The sequence below is a fragment of the Ascaphus truei genome, chromosome 3 (genome assembly GCF_040206685.1).
Source record: "Ascaphus truei isolate aAscTru1 chromosome 3, aAscTru1.hap1, whole genome shotgun sequence".
In the NCBI taxonomy this organism is placed as follows: Eukaryota; Metazoa; Chordata; class Amphibia; order Anura; family Ascaphidae; genus Ascaphus; species Ascaphus truei.
In genome coordinates, this window is record NC_134485.1 from 432,556,812 (window position 1) to 432,582,566 (window position 25,755).

The 25,755-nt window shown below is 53.5% G+C and overlaps 1 protein-coding gene across 1 annotated transcript in view; it reads right to left on the bottom strand.

Moving 5' to 3' along the window:
- Positions 1 to 16,813, bottom strand: part of HAO2 (hydroxyacid oxidase 2) — a 98,014-nt gene extending 81,201 nt beyond the window's left edge. Inside the window, exon 1 of the mRNA XM_075592925.1 lies at positions 16,679 to 16,813. The gene's annotated coding sequence lies outside the window, so the exon portion shown is untranslated. The remainder of the gene's footprint in view (positions 1 to 16,678) is intronic.
- Between the last annotated feature and the right edge of the window lie 8,942 nt (positions 16,814 to 25,755).

Genomic DNA, 25,755 nt, shown 5'->3' on the forward strand with positions numbered 1-25,755 from the left:
GTTTAGCTCTAACGTTACTGGACGGATATATGATATACGTTCATTCATTGACTGTCATTCTGTTACACTTATTGCAGTGTCCGTGCGGGCTGCAATATGTAGGCCGCACGGGGAGGTCTTACCAGAGACGTATATACGAATATACGTATATACGAACAACATATACAACATTAAAAGAGGTCTCACAACACATAGTGTGTCCCATCATTTTTTAACCCACCATCAGCAGAACCCCATTGGTTTAAAAAGTCAGGCCATTGAAAGTTAAGTGAAAAAAGAAATAAAGTGCGCAGCTACTAAAACGTGACGTGGTTGATAGTGACAATAAAGTGAATTGAATAACTTAACTTAAATGGAGCGTCTGCAGCTGCGATGGAGGGGGGGCTCAGGGACCCCCTGAAGCTAACAGATAAATACAAAAAAGACACAGCGCACAACGCTCATAGTGCATTAAAAATATTTTTTACATAAACAATACATAGGTGAGTAATGTGCGTACATCAAATGCAGTAATAACAAGCACCCCTGTGAGGACACCTTATCCGGTCTCCGGAGGCGTTGGGTAACATATACCCCTGTGAGGACACCTTATCCGGTCTCCGGAGGCGTTGGGTAACATATCCCGAAACTGCTTGTTATTACTGCATTGAAAGTTATCCTGGTAATTGGAGAGGGGGAGATAAAATTAACGGTATTAGCAAGCGTGAATCATATTGGATATATGAACTTAAAACGCTATCCCCCAATGGTCTCAACATCGAATTCGATCTAGCTGCATTTTTGGTTAAATAATGTGGGTTTTGTATGTGACACCTATTTGTTGTGTCCTTTTTTGCTGCTTGTCGTTTATTGGTATTGGTATTCTTCCATGTTTGTCTCTTGGTATATGCAATCCTATGAGTGTATTTTGTGTGTACTGTTTCTTTAAGAGCAGGTTTTTTATTTGCTCTTTTTTTATTTTTTATTCTTTTCAGTTTGTATATATATATTTTTTATTTCCATGCATTTATTTTTATTTTCTATAGTATATGTATGTTTTGTTCACTGATATTAGTCTGCTTATATATGAATGTGTTTTAATATTGTGTTATTAGACAATTTGTCAATCAGTGTTTTAGTATAAATGTACTGTCGCTTTTACATGTCCCATCATGCCCCTGACGACGTGACTGACGTCACGAAACGCGTAGGGTGGACTATTACTTTTGGCAAGGACTATTTGGCTTCCATCTCCTGTTTATTTGCTTTCCCTCCCCCAGCAGCTTTGGCTGTCTCAGTGCCCGGCACTCGCGAGCTTCCCTCCCCTGTCCCGGCTCACAGCGGTGACGTCACATGGTATCGCGAGACCCGAGGTCCGCGTGACGGTCCCAGTGAGGCCTTCGGCGGCTTTGAGCTCTGGTGCTCCTCCATCTATGAGCAGACGCGCGTCCGAGGACTAGTGAGGCGGCTGGCGGTGTGGTACCACGGGAGAGGCGCTTCCCTGCGGTGCAGCAGCACATTGACGGTGTAGTGGATCCATCTTCTACTCAGGCCACGGAGGGCTGTGTGACTGCAATACAGGCTTTTACCACTCAGCATTGCTGTAAGTAGGGTTTCAGTTTTAGCCCCACTGTACGCCATCACTTTATTAGTGTGTTCCCTGCCCAACAAGCATTTGTTTGTTGTTTTTATGTGTATTTTTTAATTATATATTAAATTACTGTCTATATTTGTACACTATATCAGTGATTTGTTGTTTGTATTTAGTTGCGCTATGATCTTTTTTCTCTTTTTTTCTTCTCTTTTATGTTGTGGTCCTATATGTTTGTTTGTTTGAGATTGCATTGAGGACACTTCTATGGAACTCATCCCAACCCTTTGAATTGGACTACATTTGGTCAGAATTTCATTCCTTTTGGCGCCGGTTTATTTTTATTAATTGTGTATTTTTTTGGTTTGTGTCACCTATTGTTCCTGGCAGCCTTTGCCTTAATATTTTAGGAGTTTATATATATTTATTAGTTGTTTAACTGACACTAATTTTTGTATTTTTTGCAATAGCGCTGTTCCAACTGCCCTTCCCCTTTATCCAGCAGGTGCACCACATACCATACAGACATGTAATGGGGCCAGTGGACCACAGGGGCCAATATGAGATTGGGTGGGGGGCCAAGAACCGTTACACACATACACACCACTCTGCATGTTACACATGACATGCACAGAGTTCTGCGTGTTACACATACACAGCACTCTGCGTGTTACACATACACAGCACTCGGCGTGTTACACATACACAGCACTCTGCGTGTTATGTTACACATACACAGCACTCTGCGTGTTACAGATACACAGCACTCGACGTGTTATGTTACACATACACAGCACTCTGCGTGTTACAGATGTAACCAGATCCCCTCTGTCTCCCCATTCCTCCGGTGTCCCTTCCCTTACCTTTCACGGTTGCGGGGGCGAGCACGTAGCCGGGGGGCTCCTGGCGGCCCTATTTGCAGGGCGGCGCCATCTTGTTCGAAGCGCGCACATGCGCAGTGGTTAGTCAGGAGTTGCGGCGGCCATTACCCGGTTCGCGCATGTGCAGAGGGTATTGCGGCGGCCATTACAAAGTCGCGCATGCGCAAATCGCTAGGCGCACACGGCGCCAACATTAAAGAGGGGGGCAGGACCACCATGTGATGCCAGGGAGCCAATAGCATGGCTAGTTCTCCTGCCGGAGGATATACAATGAGGGCCCTGCCAGGAAGTGAGGCAGTAGGAGCAGGAAGGGATAGGGGACAGAGGTGTCTGTGCAGAGAGGAAGTAGCCTCTGCACTAGGACAGATAACCCCCTAGGCCCCAGATAGGCCCGAGTCACTTATTGAGTTTGTGGCTGCACCAGGGACAGGCCCTAGAATAGGAACCTATCCCATTAGCACCACAGTGATAGTTTAGGGACACAGCGGACACTGCATTCCCTGAAGAAGCGGTCTGGGACCGGGCCTCACATGAGAGAGAGAGACATTATCTGGGTGGGACCACCCGGAGGGACGTCATGGAGGAGATCGCAGAGCGGCGGATCCTATTCAAAGTATTTGCGGACCGGGTGCTGGCAGGTACTGTCTGTAAAAGTGCACCAACGTACCGGTACAACACAGGCGCTGATCACGCCTATAAGGGTGGGTTCTTTGGGGACACTATTGGGATAAGTGGCCATGGGACATATGATATACTGTGGACACGGTGTGGGGTACACGGTGTGGGGGGAATAAGGTGGGAAGAGGCCCTGCGAGGCGCGTGGCAGTTGTGTATCTAGTCACTATAGAGTATAGTGTAATATCTCATTACAGTAAAGGTCTTTCTATTTTTACCATTGTATGTGTTCATTTTATTGTGTCCTGTGAGGGGCCGATTCCACTCTGCTGGGATCCCTCACAGGTGGAGGCACTGCACCATATTGTAAGTGATTCACCCCAGGCTCTTAGTGGCAGAGGCTCAGGCTCCTGTGAGCCAACAGGTACAACGGCAGCCCGAGAAGCTTCCTGTATTCAAGGGGAAACAGGGCTACATTTGGAGGCGCTGCTGAGATTCAGACCTGGGGTGCCCGAAATCAGTATAAATGATGTCCTACTCAGTAGTATCCTCACCTTCGCGCCAGGAGGTGTATGACTGGGCCTTGGAGATGCAAGTGCCGCCTCTCCAAGCACTCGCTGTGGGACAAGTACCCATTGATGCCCTCTCTTATGAGATCTGTAATGCACGAAGACAGCATACCCACATACAGGGAGACGTAAAAGTCCTGGATCGCCACAAAGACGGAGACGGAGTGTGGTCCTTTGCGTTAGTGAGTGTAGGGCGAGATATAATGGAAGAAGGAGGGCCGTCCAGTTTGTGAGTCCAGGAAGCTAAAGGTTCCCATTGTCCTGCACCCCATGACCCCGCTGTAAGGAGCGCCTGTGACCCCACTGTAAGGAGCGCCTGTGACCCCGCTGTAAGGAGCGCCTGTGACCCCGCTGTAAGGAGCGCCTGTAACAATCTGTACCTAACCTCGGTCAGTCCTCAGAACACGGGGCGCAGTGTAACAATCTGTATCTAACCTCGGTCAGTCCTCAGCACACGGGGCGCGGTGTAACAATCTGTACCTAACCTCGGTCAGTCCTCAGAACACGGGGCGCGGTGTAACAATCTGTATCTAACCTCGGTCAGTCCTCAGAACACGGGGCGAGGTTTAACAATTTGTACCTAACCTCGGTCAGTCCTCAGAACACGGGGCGCGGTGTAACAATCTGTATCTAACTGTCCTCAGAACACGAGGCGCGGTGTAACAATCTGTATCTAACCTCGGTCAGTCCTCAGCACACGGGGCGCGGTGTAACAATCTGTACCTAACCTCAGCACACGGGGCGCGGTGTAACAATCTGTACCTAACCTCGGTCAGTCCTCAGCACACGGGGCGCGGTGTAACAGTCTGTATCTAACCGTCCTCAGAACAAGAGGCGCGGTGTAACAATCTGTATCTAACCGTCCTCAGAACACGAGGCCCGGTGTAACAATCTGTATCTAACCGTCCTCAGAACACGAGGCGCGGTGTAACAATCTGTATCTAACCTCGGTCAGTCCTTAGAACACGAGGCGCGGTGTAACAATCTGTATCTAACCTCGGTCAGTCCTCAGAACACGGGGCGCGGTGTAACAATCTGTATCTAACCTCAGTAAGTCCTCAGAACACGGGGCGCGGTGTAACAATCTGTACCTAACCTCGGTCAGTCCTCAGAACACGAGGCGCGGTGTAACAATCTGTATCTAACCTCGGTCAGTCCTCAGAACACGAGGCGCGGTGTAACAATCTGTACCTAACCTCGGTCAGTCCTCAGAACACGGGGCGCGGTGTAACAATCTGTACCTAACCTCGGTCAGTCCTCAGAACACGAGGCGCGGTGTAACAATCTGTACCAAACCTCGGTCAGTCCTCAGAACACGGGGCGCGGTGTAACAATCTGTATCTAACCTCGGTCAGTCCTCAGAACACGGGGCGCGGTGTAACAATCTGTATCTAACCTCGGTCAGTCCTCAGAACACGGCGCGGTGTAACAATCTGTATCTAACCTCGGTCAGTCCTCAGAACACGGGGCGCGGTGTAACAATCTGTACCTAACCTCGGTCAGTCCTCAGAACACGGCGCGGTGTAACAATCTGTACCTAACCTCGGTCAGTCCTCAGAACACGAGGCGCGGTGTAACAATCTGTTCCTAACCTCGGTCAGTCCTCAGAACACGGGGCGCGGTGTAACAATCTGTATCTAACCTCGGTCAGTCCTCAGAACACGGGGTGCGGTGTAACAATCTGTATCTAACCTCGGTCAGTCCTCAGAACACGGGGCGCGGTGTAACAATCTGTACCTAACCTCGGTCAGTCCTCAGAACACGGCGCGGTGTAACAATCTGTATCTAACCTCGGTCAGTCCTCAGAACACGGCGCGGTGTAACAGTCTGTATCTAACCTCGGTCAGTCCTCAGAACACGGGGCGCGGTGTAACAATCTGTATCTAACCTCGGTCAGTCCTCAGAACACGGCGCGGTGTAACAATCTGTACCTAACCTCGGTCAGTCCTCAGAATACGGGGCGCGGTGTAACAATCTGTATCTAACCTCAGTAAGTCCTCAGAACACACGGCGCGGTGTAACAGTCTGTACCTAACCTCAGTCAGTCCTCAGAACACGAGGACCGGTGTAACAATCTGTATCTAACCTCGGTCAGTCCTCAGAACACGGGGCGCGGTGTAACAATCTGTACCTAACCTCGGTCAGTCCTCAAAATACGAGGTGCGGTGTAACAATCTGTACCTAACCTCGGTCAGTCCTCAGAACACACGGCGCGGTGTAACAATCTGTACCTAACCTCGGTCAGTCCTCAGAACACGGGGCGCGGTGTAACAATCTGTATCTAACCTCGGTCAGTCCTCAGAACACGGGGCGCGGTGTAACAATCTGTACCTAACCTCGGTCAGTCCTCAGAACACGGGGCGCAGTGTAACAATCTGTATCTAACCTCGGTCAGTCCTCAGCACACGGGGCGCGGTGTAACAATCTGTACCTAACCTCGGTCAGTCCTCAGAACACGGGGCGCGGTGTAACAATCTGTATCTAACCTCGGTCAGTCCTCAGAACACGGGGCGAGGTTTAACAATTTGTACCTAACCTCAGTCAGTCCTCAGAACACGGGGCGCGGTGTAACAATCTGTATCTAACTGTCCTCAGAACACGAGGCGCGGTGTAACAATCTGTTTCTAACCTCGGTCAGTCCTCAGCACACGGGGCGCGGTGTAACAATCTGTACCTAACCTCAGCACACGGGGCGCGGTGTAACAATCTGTACCTAACCTCGGTCAGTCCTCAGCACACGAGGCGCGGTGTAACAGTCTGTATCTAACCGTCCTCAGAACACGAGGCGCGGTGTAACAATCTGTATCTAACCGTCCTCAGAACACGAGGCCCGGTGTAACAATCTGTATCTAACCGTCCTCAGAACACGAGGCGCGGTGTAACAATCTGTATCTAACCTCGGTCAGTCCTTAGAACACGAGGCGCGGTGTAACAATCTGTATCTAACCTCGGTCAGTCCTCAAAACACGGGGCGCGGTGTAACAATCTGTATCTAACCTCAGTAAGTCCTCAGAACACGGGGCGCGGTGTAACAATCTGTACCTAACCTCGGTCAGTCCTCAGAACACGAGGCGCGGTGTAACAATCTGTATCTAACCTCGGTCAGTCCTCAGAACACGAGGCGCGGTGTAACAATTTGTACCTAACCTCGGTCAGTCCTCAGAACACGGGGCGCGGTGTAACAATCTGTACCTAACCTCGGTCAGTCCTCAGAACACGAGGCGCGGTGTAACAATCTGTACCTAACCTCGGTCAGTCCTCAGAACACGGGGCGCGGTGTAACAATCTGTATCTAACCTCGGTCAGTCCTCAGAACACGGGGCGCGGTGTAACAATCTGTATCTAACCTCGGTCAGTCCTCAGAACACGGGGCGCGGTGTAACAATCTGTACCTAACCTCGGTCAGTCCTCAGAACACGGCGCGGTGTAACAATCTGTATCTAACCTCGGTCAGTCCTCAGAACACGGCGCGGTGTAACAGTCTGTATCTAACCTCGGTCAGTCCTCAGAACACGGGGCGCGGTGTAACAATCTGTATCTAACCTCGGTCAGTCCTCAGAACACGGCGCGGTGTAACAATCTGTACCTAACCTCGGTCAGTCCTCAGAACACGAGGCGCGGTGTAACAATCTGTATCTAACCTCGTCAGTCCTCAGAACACACGGCGCGGTGTAACAATCTGTACCTTACCTTGGTCAGTCCTCAGAACACGGGGCGCGGTGTAACAATCTGTACCTTACCTCGGTCAGTCCTCAGAACACGGGGCGCGGTGTAACAATCTGTACCTAACCTCGGTCAGTCCTCAGAACACGAGGCGCGGTGTAACAATCTGTACCTAACCTCGGTCAGTCCTCAGAACACGGGGCGCGGTGTAACAATCTGTATCTAACCTCGGTCAGTCCTCAGAACACGGGGCGCGGTGTAACAATCTGTATCTAACCTCGGTCAGTCCTCAGAACACGGGGCGCGGTGTAACAATCTGTACCTAACCTCGGTCAGTCCTCAGAACACGGCGCGGTGTAACAATCTGTATCTAACCTCGGTCAGTCCTCAGAACACGGCGCGGTGTAACAGTCTGTATCTAACCTCGGTCAGTCCTCAGAACATGGGGCGCGGTGTAACAATCTGTATCTAACCTCGGTCAGTCCTCAGAACACGGCGCGGTGTAACAATCTGTACCTAACCTCGGTCAGTCCTCAGAACACGAGGCGCGGTGTAACAATCTGTACCTTACCTTGGTCAGTCCTCAGAACACGGGGCGCGGTGTAACAATCTGTACCTTACCTCGGTCAGTCCTCAGAACACGGGGCGCGGTGTAACAATCTGTACCTAACCTCGGTCAGTCCTCAGAACACGGGGCGCGGTGTAACAATCTGCACCTAACCTCGGTCAGTCCTCAGAACACGGGGCGCGGTGTAACAATCTGCACCTAACCTCGGTCAGTCCTCAGAACACGGGGCGCGTGTAACAATCTGTATCTAACCTCGGTCAGTCCTCAGAACACGGGGCGCGGTGTAACAATCTGTACCTAACCTCGGTCAGTCCTCAGAACACGGGGCGCGGTGTAACAATCTGTACCTAACCTCGGTCAGTCCTCAGAACACGAGGCGCGGTGTAATAATCTGTACCTATCCTCGATCAGTACTCAGAACACGGGGCGCGGTGTAACAATCTGTATCTAACCGTCCTCAGAACACGGGGCGCGGTGTAACAATCTGTATCTAACCTCGGTCAGTCCTCAGAACACGGGGCGCGGTGTAACAATCTGTATCTAACCTCGGTCAGTCCTCAGAACACGGGGCGCGATGTAACAATCTGTATCTAACCTCGGTCAGTCCTCAGAACACGAGGCGCGGTGTAATAATCTGTACCTATCCTCGATCAGTACTCAGAACACGGGGCGCGGTGTAACAATCTGTTTCTAACCTCGGTCAGTCCTCAAAATACGAGGTGCGGTGTAACAATCTGTACCTAACCTCGGTCAGTCCTCAGAACACGGGGCGCGGTGTAACAATCTGTATCTAAACTCGGTCAGTCCTCAGAACACAGGGCGCGGTGTAACAATCTGTACCTAACCTCGGTCAGTCCTCAGAACACGAGGCGCGGTGTAACAATCTGTATCTAACCTCGGTCAGTCCTCAGAACACGGGGCGCTGTGTAACAATCTGTATCTAACCTCGGTCAGTCCTCAGAACACGAGGCGCGGTGTAACAATCTGTATCTAACCTCGGTCAGTCCTCAGAACACGGGGCGAGGTGTAACAATCTGTACCTAACCTCGGTCAGTCCTCAGAACACGGGGCGCGGTGTAACAATCTGTACCTAACCTCGGTCAGTCCTCATAACACGGGGCGCGGTGTAACAATCTGTACCTAACCTCGGTCAGTCCTCAGAACACGAGGCGCGGTGTAACAATCTGTATCTAACCTCGGTCAGTCCTCAGAACACAGGGCGCGGTGTAACAATCTGTATCTAACCTCGGTCAGTCCTCAGAACACGAGGCGTGGTGTAACAATCTGTATCTAACCTCGGTCAGTCCTCAGAACACGGGGCGCGGTGAAACAATCTGTATCTAACCTCGGTCAGTCCTCAGAACACGAGGCGCGGTGTAACAATCTGTACCTAACCTCGGTCAGTCCTCAGAACACGAGGCGCGGTGTAACAATCTGTACCTAACCTCGGTCAGTCCTCAGAACACGGGGTGCAGTGTAACAATCTGTACCTAACCTCGGTCAGTCCTCAGAACACGGGGCGCTGTGTAACAATCTGTATCTAACCTCGGTCAGTCCTCAGAACACGAGGCGCGGTGTAACAACCTGTATCTAACCTCGGTCAGTCCTCAGAACACGGGGCGCAGTGTAACAACCTGTATTAAACCTCGGTCAGTCCTCAGAACACGGGGCGCTGTGTAACAATCTGTATCTAACCTCGGTCAGTCCTCAGAACACGGGGCGCGGTGTAACAATCTGTACCTAACCTCGGTCAGTCCTCAGAACACGGGGCGCGGTGTAACAATCTGCATCTAACCTCGGTCAGTCCTCAGAACACGGGGCGCTGTGTAACAATCTGTATCTAACCTGGGTCAGTCCTCAGAACACGGGGCGCGGTGTAACAATCTGCATCTAACCTCGGTTAGTCCTCAGAACACGGGGCGCTGTGTAACAATCTGTATCTAACCTCGGTCAGTCCTCAGAACACGGGGCGCGGTGTATCAATCTGTACCTAACCTCAGCACACGGGGCGCGGTATAACAACCTGTATCAAACCTCGGTCAGTCCTCAGAACACGGGGCGCTGTGTAACAATCTGTACCTAACCTCGGTCAGTCCTCAGAACACGAGGCGTGGTGTAACAATCTGTATCTAACCTCGGTCAGTCCTCAGAACACGAGGCGCGGTGTAACAACCTGTATCAAACCTCGGTCAGTCCTCAGAACACGGGGCGCTGTGTAACAATCTGTATCTAACCTCGGTCAGTCCTCAGAACACGGGGCGCGGTGTAACTATCTGTATCTAACCTCGGTCAGTCCTCAGAACACGGGGCGCGGTGTAACAATCTGTACCTAACCTCGGTCAGTCCTCAGCACACGAGCGCGGTGTAACAATCTGTATCTAACCTCAGTCAGTCCTCAGAACACGAGGCGCGGTGTAACAATCTGTACCTAACCTCGGTCAGTCCTCAGAACACGGGGCGCGGTGTAACAATCTGTATCTAACCTCGGTCAGTCCTCAGAAAACGGGGCGCGGTGTAACAATCTGTATCTAAACTCGGTCAGTCCTCAGAACACGGGGCGCGGTGTAACAATCTGTACCTAACCTCGGTCAGTCCTCAGAACACGAGGCGCGGTGTAACAATCTGTATCTAACCTCGGTCAGTCCTCAGAACACGGGGCGAGGTGTAACAATCTGTACCTAACCTCGGTCAGTCCTCAGAACACGGGGCGCGGTGTAACAATCTGTACCTAACCTCGGTCAGTCCTCAGAACACGGGGCGCGGTGTAACAATCTGTACCTAACCTCGGTCAGTACTCAGAACACGAGGCGCGGTGTAAAAATCTGTATCTAACCTCGGTCAGTCCTCAGAACACGAGGCGTGGTGTAACAATCTGTATCTAACCTCGGTCAGTCCTCAGAACACGGGGCGCGGTGTAACAATCTGTATCTAACCTCGGTCAGTCCTCAGAACACGAGGCGCGGTGTAACAATCTGTACCTAACCTCGGTCAGTCCTCAGAACACGAGGCGCGGTGTAACAATCTGTACCTAACCTCGGTCAGTCCTCAGAACACGGGGCGCAGTGTAACAATCTGTACCTAACCTCGGTCAGTCCTCAGAACACGGGGCGCTGTATAACAATCTGTATCTAACCTCGGTCAGTCCTCAGAACACGAGGCGCGGTGTAACAACCTGTATCTAACCTCGGTCAGTCCTCAGAACACGGGGCGCAGTGTAACAACCTGTATCAAACCTCGGTCAGTCCTCAGAACACGGGGCACTGTGTAACAATCTGTATCTAACCTCGGTCAGTCCTCAGAACATGGGGCGCGGTGTAACAATCTGTACCTAACCTCGGTCAGTCCTCAGAACACGGGGCGCGGTGTAACAATCTGCATCTACCCTCGGTCAGTCATCAGAACACGGGGCGCTGTGTAACAATCTGTATCTAACCTGGGTCAGTCCTCAGAACACGGGGCGCGGTGTAACAATCTGCATCTAACCTCGGTCAGTCCTCAGAACACGGGGCGCTGTGTAACAATCTGTATCTAACCTCGGTCAGTCCTCAGAACACGGGGCGCGGTGTAACAATCTGTACCTAACCTCAGCACACGGGGCACGGTGTAACAACCTGTATCAAACCTCGGTCAGTCCTCAGAACACGGGGCGCTGTGTAACAATCTGTACCTAACTTCGGTCAGTCCTCAGAACACGAGGCGCGGTGTAACAATCTGTATCTAACCTCGGTCAGTCCTCAGAACACGAGGCGCGGTGTAACAACCTGTATCAAACCTCGGTCAGTCCTCAGAACACGGGGCGCTGTGTAACAATCTGTATCTAACCTCTGTCAGTCCTCAGAACACGGGGCGCGGTGTAACAATCTGTATCTAACCTCGGTCAGTCCTCAGAACACGGGGCGCGGTGTAACAATCTGTACCTAACCTCGGTTAGTCCTCAGCACACGAGCGCGGTGTAACAATCTGTATCTAACCTCAGTCAGTCCTCAGAACACGAGGCGCGGTGTAACAATCTGTACCTAACCTCGGTCAGTCCTCAGCACACGAGCGCGGTGTAACAATCTGTACCTAACCTCGGTCAGTCCTCAGCACACGAGCGCGGTGTAACAATCTGTACCTAACCTCGGTCAGTCCTCAGAACACGGGGCGCGGTGTAACAATCTGAACCTAACCTCGGTCAGTCCTCAGAACACGGGGCGCGGTGTAACAATCTGTATCTAACCTCGGTCAGTCCTCAAAATACGGGGCGCGGTGTAACAATCTGTATCTAACCTCGGTCAGTCCTCAGAACACACGGCGCGGTGTAACAATCTGTACCTAACCTCGGTCAGTCCTCAGAACACGAGGCGCGGTGTAACAATCTGTACCTAACCTCGGTCAGTCCTCAGAATACGGGGCGCGGTGTGACAATCTGTACCTAACCTCGGTCAGTCCTCAAAATACGGGGCGCGGTGTAACAATCTGTATCTAACCTCGGTCAGTCCTCAGAACACACGGCGCGGTGTAACAATCTGTACCTAACCTCGGTCAGTCCTCAGAACACGAGGCGCGGTGTAACAATCTGTACCTAACCTCGGTCAGTCCTCAGAACACGAGGCGCGGTGTAACAATCTGTACCTAACCTCGGTCAGTCCTCAGAACACGGGGCGCGGTGTAACAATCTGTATCTAACCTCGGTCAGTCCTCAGAACATGGGGCGCGGTGTAACAATCTGTACCTAACCTCGGTCAGTCCTCAGAACACGCGGCGCGGTGTAACAATCTGTACCCAACCTCGGTCAGTCCTCAGAACACGAGGCGCGGTGTAACAATCTTTATCTAACCGTCCTCAGAACACGGGGCGCGGTGTAACAATCTGTATCTAACCTCGGTCAGTCCTCAGAACACGGGGCGCGGTGTAACAATCTGTACCTAACCTCGGTCAGTCCTCAGAACACGGGGCGCGGTGTAACAATCTGTATCTAACCTCGGTCAGTCCTCAGAACACGAGGCGCGGTGTAACAATCTGTATCTAACCTCGGTCAGTCCTCAGAACACGGGGCGAGGTGTAACAATCTGTACCTAACCTCGGTCAGTCCTCAGAACACGGGGCGCGGTGTAACAATCTGTATCTAACCTCGGTCAGTCCTCAAAATACGGGGCGCGGTGTAACAATCTGTATCTAACCTCGGTCAGTCCTCTGAACACACGGCGCGGTGTAACAATCTGTACCTAACCTCGGTCAGTCCTCAGAACACGGGGCGCTGTGTAACAATCTGTATCTAACCTCGGTCAGTCCTCAGAATACGGGGCGCGGTGTAACAATCTGTACCTAACCTCGGTCAGTCCTCAAAATACGGGGCGCGGTGTAACAATCTGTATCTAACCTCGGTCAGTCCTCAGAACACACGGCGCGGTGTAACAATCTGTACCTAACCTCGGTCAGTCCTCAGAACACGAGGCGCGGTGTAACAATCTGTACCTAACCTCGGTCAGTCCTCAGAACACGAGCGCGGTGTAACAATCTGTATCTAACCTCGGTCAGTCCTCAGAACACGGGGCGCGGTGTAACAATCTGTACCTAACCTCGGTCAGTCCTCCGAACACGGGGCGCGGTGTAACAATCTGTATCTAACCTCGGTCAGTCCTCAGAACACGGGGCGCGGTGTAACAATCTGTATCTAACCTCGGTCAGCCTCAGAACACGAGGCACGGTGTAACAATCTGTACCTAACCTCGGTCAGTCCTCAGAACACGGGGCGCGGTGTAACAATCTGTACCTAACCTCGGTCAGTCCTCAGAACACGGGGCGCAGTGTAACAATCTGTATCTAACCTCGGTCAGTCCTCAGAACACGGGGCGCGGTGTAACAATCTGTACCTAACCTCGGTCAGTCCTCAGAACACGGGGCGCGGTGTAACAATCTGTATCTAACCTCGGTCAGTCCTCAGAACACGGGGCGCGGTGTAACAATCTGTACCTAACCTCGGTCAGTCCTCAGAACACGAGGCGCGGTGTAACAATCTGTACCTAACCTCGGTCAGTCCTCAGAACACGGGGCGCGGTGTAACAATCTGTACCTAACCTCGGTCAGTCCTCAGAACACGGGGCGCGGTGTAACAATCTGTACCTAACCTCGGTCAGTCCTCAGAACACGGTTTGCGGTGTAACAATCTGTATCTAACCTCGGTCAGTCCTCAGAACACGGGGCACGGTGTAACAATCTATATCTAACCTCGGTCAGTCCTCAGCACACAGGGAGCGGTGTAACAATCTGTATCTAACCTCGGTCAGTCCTCAGAACACGGGGCGCGGTGTAACAATCTGTATCTAACCTCGGTCAGTCCTCAGAACACGGGGCGCGGTGTAACAATCTGTACCTAACCTCGGTCAGTCCTCAGAACACGGGGTGCGGTGTAACAATCTGTATCTAACCTCGGTCAGTCCTCAGAAAACGGGGCACGGTGTAACAATCTGTATCTAACCTCGGTCAGTCCTCAGCACACAGGGAGCGGTGTAACAATCTGTATCTAACCTCGGTCAGTCCTCAGAACACGGGGAGCGGTGTAACAATCTGTATCTAACCTCGGTCAGTCCTCAGAACACGGGGTGCGGTGTAACAATCTGTATCTAACCTCGGTCAGTCCTTAGAACACGAGGCGCGGTGTAACAATCTGTATCTAACCTCGGTCAGACCTCAGCACACGGGGCGCGGTGTAACAATCTGTATCTAACCTCGGTCAGTCCTCAGAACACGGGGCGCGGTGTAACAATCTGTATCTAACCTCGGTCAGTCCTCAGAACACGGGGCGCGGTGTAACAATCTGTATCTAACCTCGGTCAGTCCTCAGAACACGGGGCGCTGTGTAACAATCTGTACCTAACCTCGGTCAGTCCTCAGAACACGGGGCGCGGTGTAACAATCTGTATCTAACCTCGGTCAGTCCTCAGAACACGAGGCGCGGTGTAACAATCTGTATCTAACCTCGGTCAGTCCTCAGAACACGGGGCGCGGTGTAACAATCTGTACCTAACCTCGGTCAGTCCTCAGAACACGGGGCGCGGTGTAACAATCTGTACCTAACCTCGGTCAGTTCTCAGAACACGGGGCGCGGTGTAACAATCTGCACCTAACCTCTGTCAGTCCTCAGCACACAGGGAGCGGTGTAACAATCTGTATCTAACCTCGGTCAGTCCTCAGAACACGGGGAGCGGTGTAACAATCTGTATCTAACCTCGGTCAGTCCTCAGAACACGGGGTGCGGTGTAACAATCTGTATCTAACCTCGGTCAGTCCTTAGAACACGAGGCGCGGTGTAACAATCTGTATCTAACCTCGGTCAGTCCTCAGCACACGGGGCGCGGTGTAACAATCTGTATCTAACCTCGGTCAGTCCTCAGAACACGGGGCGCGGTGTAACAATCTGTATCTAACCTCGGTCAGTCCTCAGAACACGGGGCGCGGTGTAACAATCTGTATCTAACCTCGGTCAGTCCTCAGAACACGGGGCGCGGTGTAACAATCTGTATCTAACCTCGGTCAGTCCTCAGAACACGAGGCGCGGTGTAACAATCTGTATCTAACCTCGGTCAGTCCTCAGAACACGGGGCGCGGTGTAACAATCTGTACCTAACCTCGGTCAGTCCTCAGAACACGGGGCGCGGTGTAACAATCTGTACCTAACCTCGGTCAGTTCTCAGAACACGGGGCGCGGTGTAACAATCTGCACCTAACCTCGGTCAGTCCTCAGAACACGGGGCGCGGTGTAACAATCTGTACCTAACCTCGGTCAGTCCTCAGAACACGGGGCGCGGTGTAACAATCTGTACCTAACCTCGGTCAGTACTCAGAACACGGGGCGCGGTGTAACAATCTGTACCTAACCTCGGTCAGTCCTCAGAACACGTGGCGCGGTGTAACAATCTGTACTGTACCTAACCTCGGTCAGTCCTCAGAACACGGGGCGCGGTGTAACAATCTGTATCTAACCTCGGTCAGTCCTCAGAACACGGGGCGCGGTGTAACAATCTGTATCTAACCTCGGTCAGTCCTCAGAACACGAGGCACGGTGTAACAATCTGTATCTAACCTCGGTCAGTCCTCAGAACACGGGGCGCGGTGTAGCTGTTCTTTGCCCGCTGTTTGGATAGTAATTAGGAAGCAGACATCAGTTAGACAGATGAAACAGCTGATCTGCCGAAATTTAGCCCCCCAGAGAGAGAGAAAGCGCCCCCCAGTTTTCACAGGTTACAATAGTAATAATTATAATAAATTGTTTTTTTTTTAAATATATAGAGCTGACCATATACACAGCACTATACATAGAATATTTGCAGGCACAGGTCCCTGCCCCGCAGAGCTTACAATCTACGCTTCTGGTGCCTGAGGCACAGGGAGATAAAGTGACTCTCAAGGTCACCTTGATTCACACTCTGTGTCATTGCTGACAGTCAGTGTCTTTACGCTCTGTGCTGCTCCTTCAGCCCTAAATAAGTGAATCCGTTACTTTAAGGCTTGTTAACGAGGCATTACAAAGTGAATCCGTTACTTTAAGGCTTGTTAACAAGGCATTACAAAGAGAATTTATCTTATAATCAGGGAATACATTCCGCGGAAGGCAATAACAATGAGAAGTTGTTTTAAAACGTTTGTATGTGATGCCGCTGCCCGGGCGGGTGCTGCCTGTGTAAGGGTTTTGCAGTGTTGGCAACTCTGTGTGGCAGCCGGAGGCCTCCCGCTGCCCTGTGCCCGCCTCCCTGGGAGACAGAAACCTGTTACCAGCAGCTCATCGCAGACCCCCTGCCCCTGCCCCCTGAGTGTGAGTATCTGCACTCACCTGCCCAGCGTCTCCGGATCCAGCGAGATTGCGCGCGTGAGGGGGGGCTCCTTAATCCCCTCTCCGTCCAAAGATCACTGCAGCACACCTTCTCTCGGCCAATCGGATTCCCTTATCCACATGGATCTTTGCCCCCCTGCTTTTGTTTTTTTTGTTACATGTACAGACAGCGTGTAAGGGATTAACCCCGCGCTGACCTCTGGGACTGTGTAAGCAGAGGGGTGAGGGGGCATTGTGTTATGGCCGTTTGATGTGGCCAGAGAGATAGGGGGGGGGGGTGGGATTTAACCGTTGTAGTGTTGGATGCGACAGAGATGTGCGAGGTACGGGGATCTGGGCCTCAGAGCCTGATGGGACCCTCGTTTTACACACACTACTAATGTAAAGCGCTATGTACACTAATGGCGCTATATAAATAAAGACATACATACATCGGGTGCCCCGTGGAGATTTCAGGGGAGTCACCTTATTAAAATCCAGGACTGATCTTGTACAAACATCTGCATGGCCCGCAGCAACGTACTGTAAAAAGCGCCGCAAGCGGCGTTATCAGCGCCAAATTGGCACAATACTAAATTCCTATGTCAAATTTCGCTAGCGTGTGCGTGTGTACTAACCTGGCGTTATGATGTGTCCTGTGTACGGAATTAATCCTTCATACACACGGCGCACGTTTTTATGGACGGGTGTGCTACTTTTTAAGCAATAAAATGTTGACGCACAAAAAGTTAAACATATATATTATTTTAGTGCGTCGGACCAATTGTATGTTTGCAGCGCGACAGTTACAGAGGCCCCGCGCTCTTTCAGCGCTAGACCTCTGTAACACCTAAATTCAGCCGGCTTCGGGCAACGCATCGCCATGGCAACATGGCATCAAATGACGCCATGGTGTCACATGACCCTGCAGCGTCATTTTACGCCGGATTAAAGGTAAAGGGGGGCGCGACACTGGGGGAGAGCAGGCAGGGGGATGCAGAGCAGAAAGTTTGCGCACCCCTGCATTAGGGGTTCTCAACTCCAGTCCTCAAGACCCCCCCAACAGGACAGGTTTTAAAGATATCCCTGCTTCAGAGGCGCCGAGAGGGGGGGGACAGCCGGTAAAAGTGGCCCGGTGGCCGGACATAGCAGTTGCCGCCGGGCCCTGGCTCTCCCCACCGGCAGGCCTCTTTCTCTGTCCCACGCCGGGCCCTCTGACGTCGGTGCGCGATGGGCCCTCTGACGTCGCGGCGCGATGGGCCCTCTGACGTTGGTGCGCGATGAGCCCTCTGATGTTGTGGCGTGATGGGCCCTCTGATGTTGTGGCGTGATGGGCCCTCTGACGTCGGTGCGCGATGGGCCCTCTGACGTCGGTGTGCGATGGGCCCTCTGACGTCGCGGCGCGATGGGCCCTCTGACGTCGGTGCGCGATGAGCCCTCTGATGTTGTGGCGTGATGGGCCCTCTGATGTTGTGGCGTGATGGGCCCTCTGACGTCGGTGCGCGATGGGCCCTCTGACGTCGGTGCGCGGTGGGCCCTCTGACGTCGGTGTGCGATGGGCCATCTGACGTCGGTGCGCGGTGGGCCCTCTGACGTCGGTGCGCGATGGGCCCTCTGACGTCGGTGCGCGATGGGCCCTCTGACGTCGGTGCGCGATGGGCCCTCTGATGTTGTGGCGTGATGGGCCCTCTGACGTCGGTGCGTGATGGGCCCTCTGACGTCGGTGCGCGATGGGCCCTCTGACGTCGGTGCGCGGTGGGCCCTCTGACGTCGGTGCGCGATGGGCCCTCTGACGTCGGTGCGCGATGGGCCCTCTGACGTCGGTGCGCGATGGGCCCTCTGACGTCGGTGCGCGATGGGCCCTCTGATGTTGTGGCGTGATGGGCCCTCTGACGTCGGTGCGTGATGGGCCCTCTGACGTCGGTGCGCGATGGGCCCTCTGACGTCGGTGCGCGGTGGGCCCTCTGACGTCGGTGCGCGATGGGCCCTCTGACGTCGGTGCGCGATGGGCCCTCTGACGTCGGTGTGCGATGGGCCCTCTGACGTCGGTGCGCGATGGGCCCTCTGACGTCGGTGCGCGATGGGCCCTCTGACGTCGGTGCGCGATGGGCCCTCTGACGTCGGTGCGCGATGGGCCCTCTGACGTCGGTGCGCGATGGGCCCTCTGACGTCGGTGTGCGATGAGCCCTCTGACGTCGGTGCGCGATGGGCCCTCTGACGTCGGTGCGCGATGGGCCCTCTGACGTCGTGGCGCGATGGGCCCTCTGACGTCGGTGCGCGATGGGCCCTCTGACGTCGGTGTGCGATGAGCCCTCTGACGTCGGTGCGCGATGGGCCCTCTGACGTCGGTGCACGATGGGCCCTCTGACGTCGGTGCGCGATGGGCCCTCTGATGTTGTGGCGTGATGGGCCCTCTGACGTCGGTGCGCGGTGGGCCTCTCTGACGTCGGTGCGCGGTGGGCCCTCTGACGTCGGTGCACGATGGGCCCTCTGATGTTGTGGCGTGATGGGCCCTCTGACGTCGGTGCGCGATGGGCCCTCTGACGTCGGTGCGCGATGGGCCCTCTGACGTCGGTGCGCGATGGGCCCTCTGAATTCGCGGCGCGATGGGCCCTCTGATGTTGTGGCGTGATGGGCCCTCTGACGTCGGTGCGCGATGGGCCTCTCTGACGTCGGTGCGTGATGGGCCCTCTGACGTCGGTGCGCGATGGGCCCTCTGACGTCGGTGCGCGATGGGCCCTCTGACGTCGGTGCGCGGTGGGCCCTCTGACGTCGCAGCGCGGTGGGCCCTCTGACGTCGGTGCGCGATGGGCCCTCTGACGTCGGTGCGTGATGGGCCCTCTGATGTTGTGGCGTGATGGGCCCTCTGACGTCGGTGCGCGATGGGCCCTCTGACGTCGGTGCGCGATGGGCCCTCTGACGTCGGTGCACGGTGGGCCCTCTGACGTCGGTGCGCGGTGGGCCCTCTGACGTAGGTGCGCGATGGGCCTCTCTGACGTCGGTGCGCGATGGGCCCTCTGACGTCGGTGCGCGATGGGCCCTCTGACGTCGGTGACGTCGGTGCGCGATGGGCCCTCTGACGTCGGTGACGTCGGTGCGCGATGGGCCCTCTGATGTCGGTGTGCGATGGGCCCTCTGACGTCGGTGTGCGATGGGCCCTCTGACGTCGGTGCGCGATGGGCCCTCTGACGTCGCGGCGCGATGGGCCCTCTGACGTCGGTGCACGATGGGCCCTCTGACGTCGGTGCGCGATGGGCCCTCTGATGTCGCGGCGCGATGGGCCCTCTGATGTTGTGGCGTGATGGGCCCTCTGACGTCGGTGCGCGGTGGGCCTCTCTGACGTCGGTGCGCGGTGGGCCCTCTGACGTCGGTGCACGATGGGCCCTCTGACGTCGGTGCGTGATGGGCCCTCTGACGTCGCGGCGCGATGGGCCCTCTGATGTTGTGGCGTGATGGGCCCTCTGACGTCGGTGCGCGATGGGCCTCTCTGACGTCGGTGCGCGGTGGGCCCTCTGACGTCGGTGCACGATGGGCCCTCTGACGTCGGTGCGTGATGGGCCCTCTGACGTCGCGGCGCGATGGGCCCTCTGATGTTGTGGCGTGATGGGCCCTCTGACGTCGGTGCGCGATGGGCCTCTCTGACGTCGGTGCGCGGTGGGCCCTCTGACGTCGGTGCGCGATGGGCCCTCTGACGTCGGTGCGTGATGGGCCCTCTGAAGTTGTGGCGTGATGGGCCCTCTGATGTTGTGGCGGGATGGGCCCTCTGACGTCGGTGCGCGATGGGCCTCTCTGACGTCGGTGCGCGGTGGGCCCTCTGACGTCGGTGCGTGATGGGCCCTCTGACGTCGGTGCGCGATGGGCCCTCTGACGTCGGTGCGCGATGGGCCCTCTGACGTCGGTGCGCGATGGGCCCTCTGACGTCGGTGCGCGATGGGCCCTCTGACGTCGGTGCGCGATGGGCCCTCTGACGTCGGTGCGCGATGGGCCCTCTGACGTCGGTGCGCGATGGGCCCTCTGACGTCGGTGTGCGATGGGCCCTCTGACGTCGGTGCGCGATGGGCCCTCTGACGTCGGTGCGCGGTGGGCCCTCTGACGTCGGTGCGCGATGGGCCCTCTGACGTCGGTGCGCGATGGGCCCTCTGACGTCGGTGCGCGATGGGCCCTCTGACGTCGGTGCGCGATGGGCCCTCTGACGTCGGTGCGCGATGGGCCCTCTGACGTCGGTGCGCGATGGGCCCTCTGACGTCGGTGCGCGATGGGCCCTCTGACGTCGCGGCGCGATGGGCCCTCTGATGTCGGTGCGCGATGGGCCCTCTGACGTCGGTGCGCGATGGGCCCTCTGACGTCGGTGCGCGATGGGCCCTCTGACGTCGGTGTGCGGTGGGCCCTCTGACGTCGGTGCGCGATGGGCCCTCTGACGTCGGTGCGTGATGGGCCCTCTGAAGTTGTGGCGTGATGGGCCCTCTGACGTCGGTGCGCGATGAGCCCTCTGACGTCGCGGCGCGATGAGCCCTCTGACGTCGGTGTGCGGTGGGCCCTCTGACGTCTGTGCGCGATGGGCCTCTCTGACGTTGGTGTGCGATGGGCCCTCTGACGTCGGTGCGCGATGGGCCGTCTGACGTTGCGGCGCGATGGGCCCTCTGACGTCGGTGCGCGATGGGCCCTCTGACGTCGCGGCGCGATGAGCCCTCTGACGTCGGTGCGCGATGGGCCTCTCTGACGTCGGCGTGCGGAAGTTCGGCCTAGCTTCTGATATACGGCGCCATAAGTCGGAGGCCTGGCGCACGCTGAAGTCAGAGGGTCCGGCGTGGGACAGAGAGAGGAAGAGGTCTGCCGGTGGGGAGAGCCAGGGGCCCGGCAGCGATTTTTTTTGGTATATTTTGTGCGGGGAATTGTGAGGGGGGAGATAATGAGTCTGAGGAGGGGGGAAAGTGAGAGGCGAGGGGGGGAGGAGTGATGAAAAGAGGGAGAAAGCGTGAGACGCAGGGGAGAGAAATACATGTGAGGCGGGGGGGGGGGATTAAGTGTGGAGAAATTAAAGGAGAGAGTGAGAGGTGAGACAGAGAGAAATTCATGGGAAAAGGGAGGGAAATGGAGGGAGGCTCGTGAGGTGTGAAATGGGGCTCTGGGAGTGGGGGGGGGGGGGCGGTCAGAACTGTAGTCCTGGGCCCCGAGAAATCATTCTGCGGCAAAGCTGGCTCCATGATTGAGTTGAGCTGTACTTGTGCAGTCATTTTTGCCTCCGTTTTGCAGCTGGGAAACTTTGAAAAATGACGCCCTTTCATATAAATCTCGTAGGGATCTGTTTACTAAAAGTGTCTCAGCCCCAAAGCTTGGGCAACGCTGCCAGAGCAAATAATTGCATTAGATACAGTATGTGGGATAAATCTCCTGCTGTTCAGTAAATAGCCCCCTAATGCAGGAATTGCCCAATTTATCTGTGTCCAGGCTGCACGAAAGAAACAGCACCAGATTTTTTGGAAGAAACAAATCCCACTTCTGGTCACGCGACCTCATCCTGGGAGTGTGGGCCACTTGCGGTTCTGGTTTTGGGTTCTGAGAAAAAACATGGGGGTTTTCGGATTCGGTTTTGGAAAAACTCAGTTTGTTTTTTTGGTTATTTTATGTCCAAAATTATGGCAAACTCAAAATAAGCAGGAAAATACTAAATTAGGATCATAAAGCTTAAAAAAACGCCTGAAATAACAATAAAATCATTTAAAAAAAAATCAAATAGAAAACTCATATCACAAACTTAAAAGATATATAATAGAAACGCCCCAAGTTTGCAGCTCCAGCAACAAGGAAAGTCTACGTATTTTAGTATGTTCTCTACAAGAGGAAACGTAAATAATATGTCCCAAATGTCCCAAACAGCCATGAAGATCCCCTACAGAAGAGAATCAAGCCAGAGTCCCCCATGCGGGACCCTTTACAAAATCACCTTTATTTGGCAACATATCAAGCAGTTCAAAGAATCCATCCTAAACAATCAAAAAAAAAACATGACCACCGACAGACTTTGATAGTGTCGGACTGCCCGACGTAGCTCACACATTATGTAGAGGAGGTGTAGCACCCCCTTGTGGGGACTACTATGGTAGTGTAAGTGTTAAGGGCCCTAAGGGGTTAACTGAATGGGCTTACTCAGGGTTACTCCCCTCCCCATCATGTGATGTGACTTGCAGAATGGATAGCCACTCCCCAGTGATGCCACCCTAGGGAGATGGAAGGGTGAACACATCGCCCCCCAGCATTCTATAAGCAGGTTCCTCGGGAGTAGCAGTGGAGAGGGCCTCACTGTAAGCTATGTAAATATGGTTAGGTGTATAGTTATGTGTAGTTAGATTTTCCAGTCACCTTTATTGTTTCCAGTCAGGGAATGTGCCCTTTATAGTTAGTGCCGATAGCAATGACCATAGATTGTTCTCTGACCAGAAGGAGCCGGCGGGTGCTCAGCAGGGAATTCTCAGAGTAGAAACTCCGGATCATAGTTGGATCAGGCCCACTGGAGGGTCCCCAGTGAAGCCCCGATCAATTAGGTCCTTTTATGGATGAGGTAGATGGTGCACAGTGACGGGATACAGATCCCTGAAGATAGACTGTACTCACACCGACAGGTCCTCAGTAAAATCCTGAAACGTACAGAGGAAGAATGCTATGAGTGAGAGCTGCCAAGGGAGGAAGCACAGAGACATTAACTGGTGTCAAACAATATAGTTACTATGTGAAGCCCGACTTTGTATGTGGCACATATCAGCGGATGTGAATAAAACCCTTTGTACTAAAAAAGTTCCTGGCGCCCATCCTTATTCTATCTGTATATCCACGCCCAGCCTGCACTGACCCAGCACCCTGAGAAGGTCTGAGAGACTGAGAACAGCCATGTGCTGTAAATAATCTGATGTACACTCTGTTAGAGCCAGGCGAGCAGGGTAACATATGTATAGCATAGCCTCCGGCCACTATTCCTTTTCTTGGGCCCTACCAGTGTTAGGCCTGTTAGGTACAGGCAGCGGAAGGGTTAATTCCTCATTTAGGCCTAGTTTGCTATTGCAGCCTTGGATATACTTACTGTATCCAAGGGCGGGCCTAGCAACAACCTTAGAGTGTCATCCTGGGGGAGGATACTGGCTGGGTTACATGTAGTTTATGTGATGCCTGTCATTATCAGACCTGCCCTGTTATGGGGCAGGGTTACAAACCCAAACCCCAGGGTATATATCTGGCACTCTCCCAGAAGTCAGTTCTGTCTTTTCCCTCCCCCTGTGGAGTGGGGACCATCTACCCTGTGTCCCACGAGGGGATATATTAGGAGCTGAGAAGGGCTTCCATGGGCCTCAAGCCCTGTAAGGGTCCTTCAAGGATAGAGAATGAAAGCTGTGACTTCTGCTATCCGACAATAAACATCAGTTGAATCATTATCAGTGTGGTTAACTGTATGGACCAAGTAAAGTGTCAGCAAGGACCATCCTGGGGCTCCACACATCCACCCTGGCTGGAGGCGCTGCCAAGAACGAATGAAGCACCCTGAAAGCCTGTCCTGATTCTCCCCATACCACCACGTAGCTCGCCGGCCCTCCCGTTCTACCAACAGATATACACCGCACCATGAAACATACAGGTAGCGACGCAATCTCACATAGCGTGGGGGTAAAGGTGCTACATAGGCATAAATAATTAGAGTACATGATGATCAAGTAAGTTCCTCCTTGTTTCTAGTATTATACATAACCAGGGAACCATAACGTGGGCAAATATCCAGTACAGCGTGGGAGTCCTGCCAAGTAAACATGACTCTGAGGAAACAGTACGTACCACTTTCAGTGAGGCTTAAAAATGAAATAACATTATCACAGAAGACCAGGTAATTACACCTTTATAACCAAGATCATTCACCGAGCAAAACAAGTGAGTAAAACAAATTGTCATTTATTTCATAGAAACAGACGTACACCCACGGGGGTTTACAAAATACAAGAGAAAAAACGCACTTACTGGGGATCTGGGGGAAAAACTAGACTTTCCTATCCTTTACTGTCCTTAAAACAAAGTTTTCAGTTGACCGGGATTTAGCCCGAAATGTCCCGGAACTCAAATCGGCATGAAGTTCCAGAAACCACCGTTGTATCTCTCCCGGAGATTCCAAACTCCCTTGACCGGGAGGTAGTACCAAACGTCCTGGTACTCTTTTCGGCGTGTAGTTCTAGCCGTGACCGATACGTTCTCTTGTAGAACTTGGCCCCGAAAAGTGGGACTTAGAAAATTTCTTGCCTTGAAATCTCTGAAACCGACTCGCGTCTGTTTCTCCCAGAGCATCTTTTGGTGAGGTTGAATTTGCCGCTGCTGTCTTGGTGCTTAGAATCTCCTGACCTGATTGGCTGCTGGGTTTCTTATAGTATTTTAGTTCCATTCACAAAATACTACAGCCAATCAGAACGTGGGAACATTTCTGCCAGCCTATCAGAGACTTGCCGGTACCCTGAAGCAAGGTGGGCACCGATTTCAATTCTGTTAAGTGTTTGCGCCAACTTGGCACCTCTGCCACTTAGTATGCAGAGCCCACCCGCTGTGCCAGGCTCCTCAGAGTCTGGGGAAGGGCAAATGGTCGCCCAATAGCTTCTATTCATGCCAGGACGCGGGTGCTTGAGTTTAACTCCGGTACTCCACCCGCCCTGACACCTCTGAGACTTTCATGTCCGGGACCCGAGCAGACTCAGTGGCACCAAGCCTGGTGGCCATCTGGTCTCTCGGAACCAGGGACTTGGAAATTCCCCAACTCATATACAGTGTATAAAACATATATACCTTTATACACAATGTTAATAAAAATCTCACACAATTTTGTCTAAGTCCCTCTTTTCTTAAGTTTGACTAAAAAGACGCCCACGCACAGTTTCAGCGCTCCTAGGCCTTCCGATGAGAAAATGTGTAAAAAGTTGAACCAAATAACACTTAGGTTCAATCTCACAGTTACATTGCTAAACACATAGGAACTTGGACACAAAATGAGCCTTGCAACCTTATCGATGGTGGAAGGACCCCAGAACCTCTATACTTGGTTCTGGTGATTTGGGGCATAATCAGGGGGACCCACC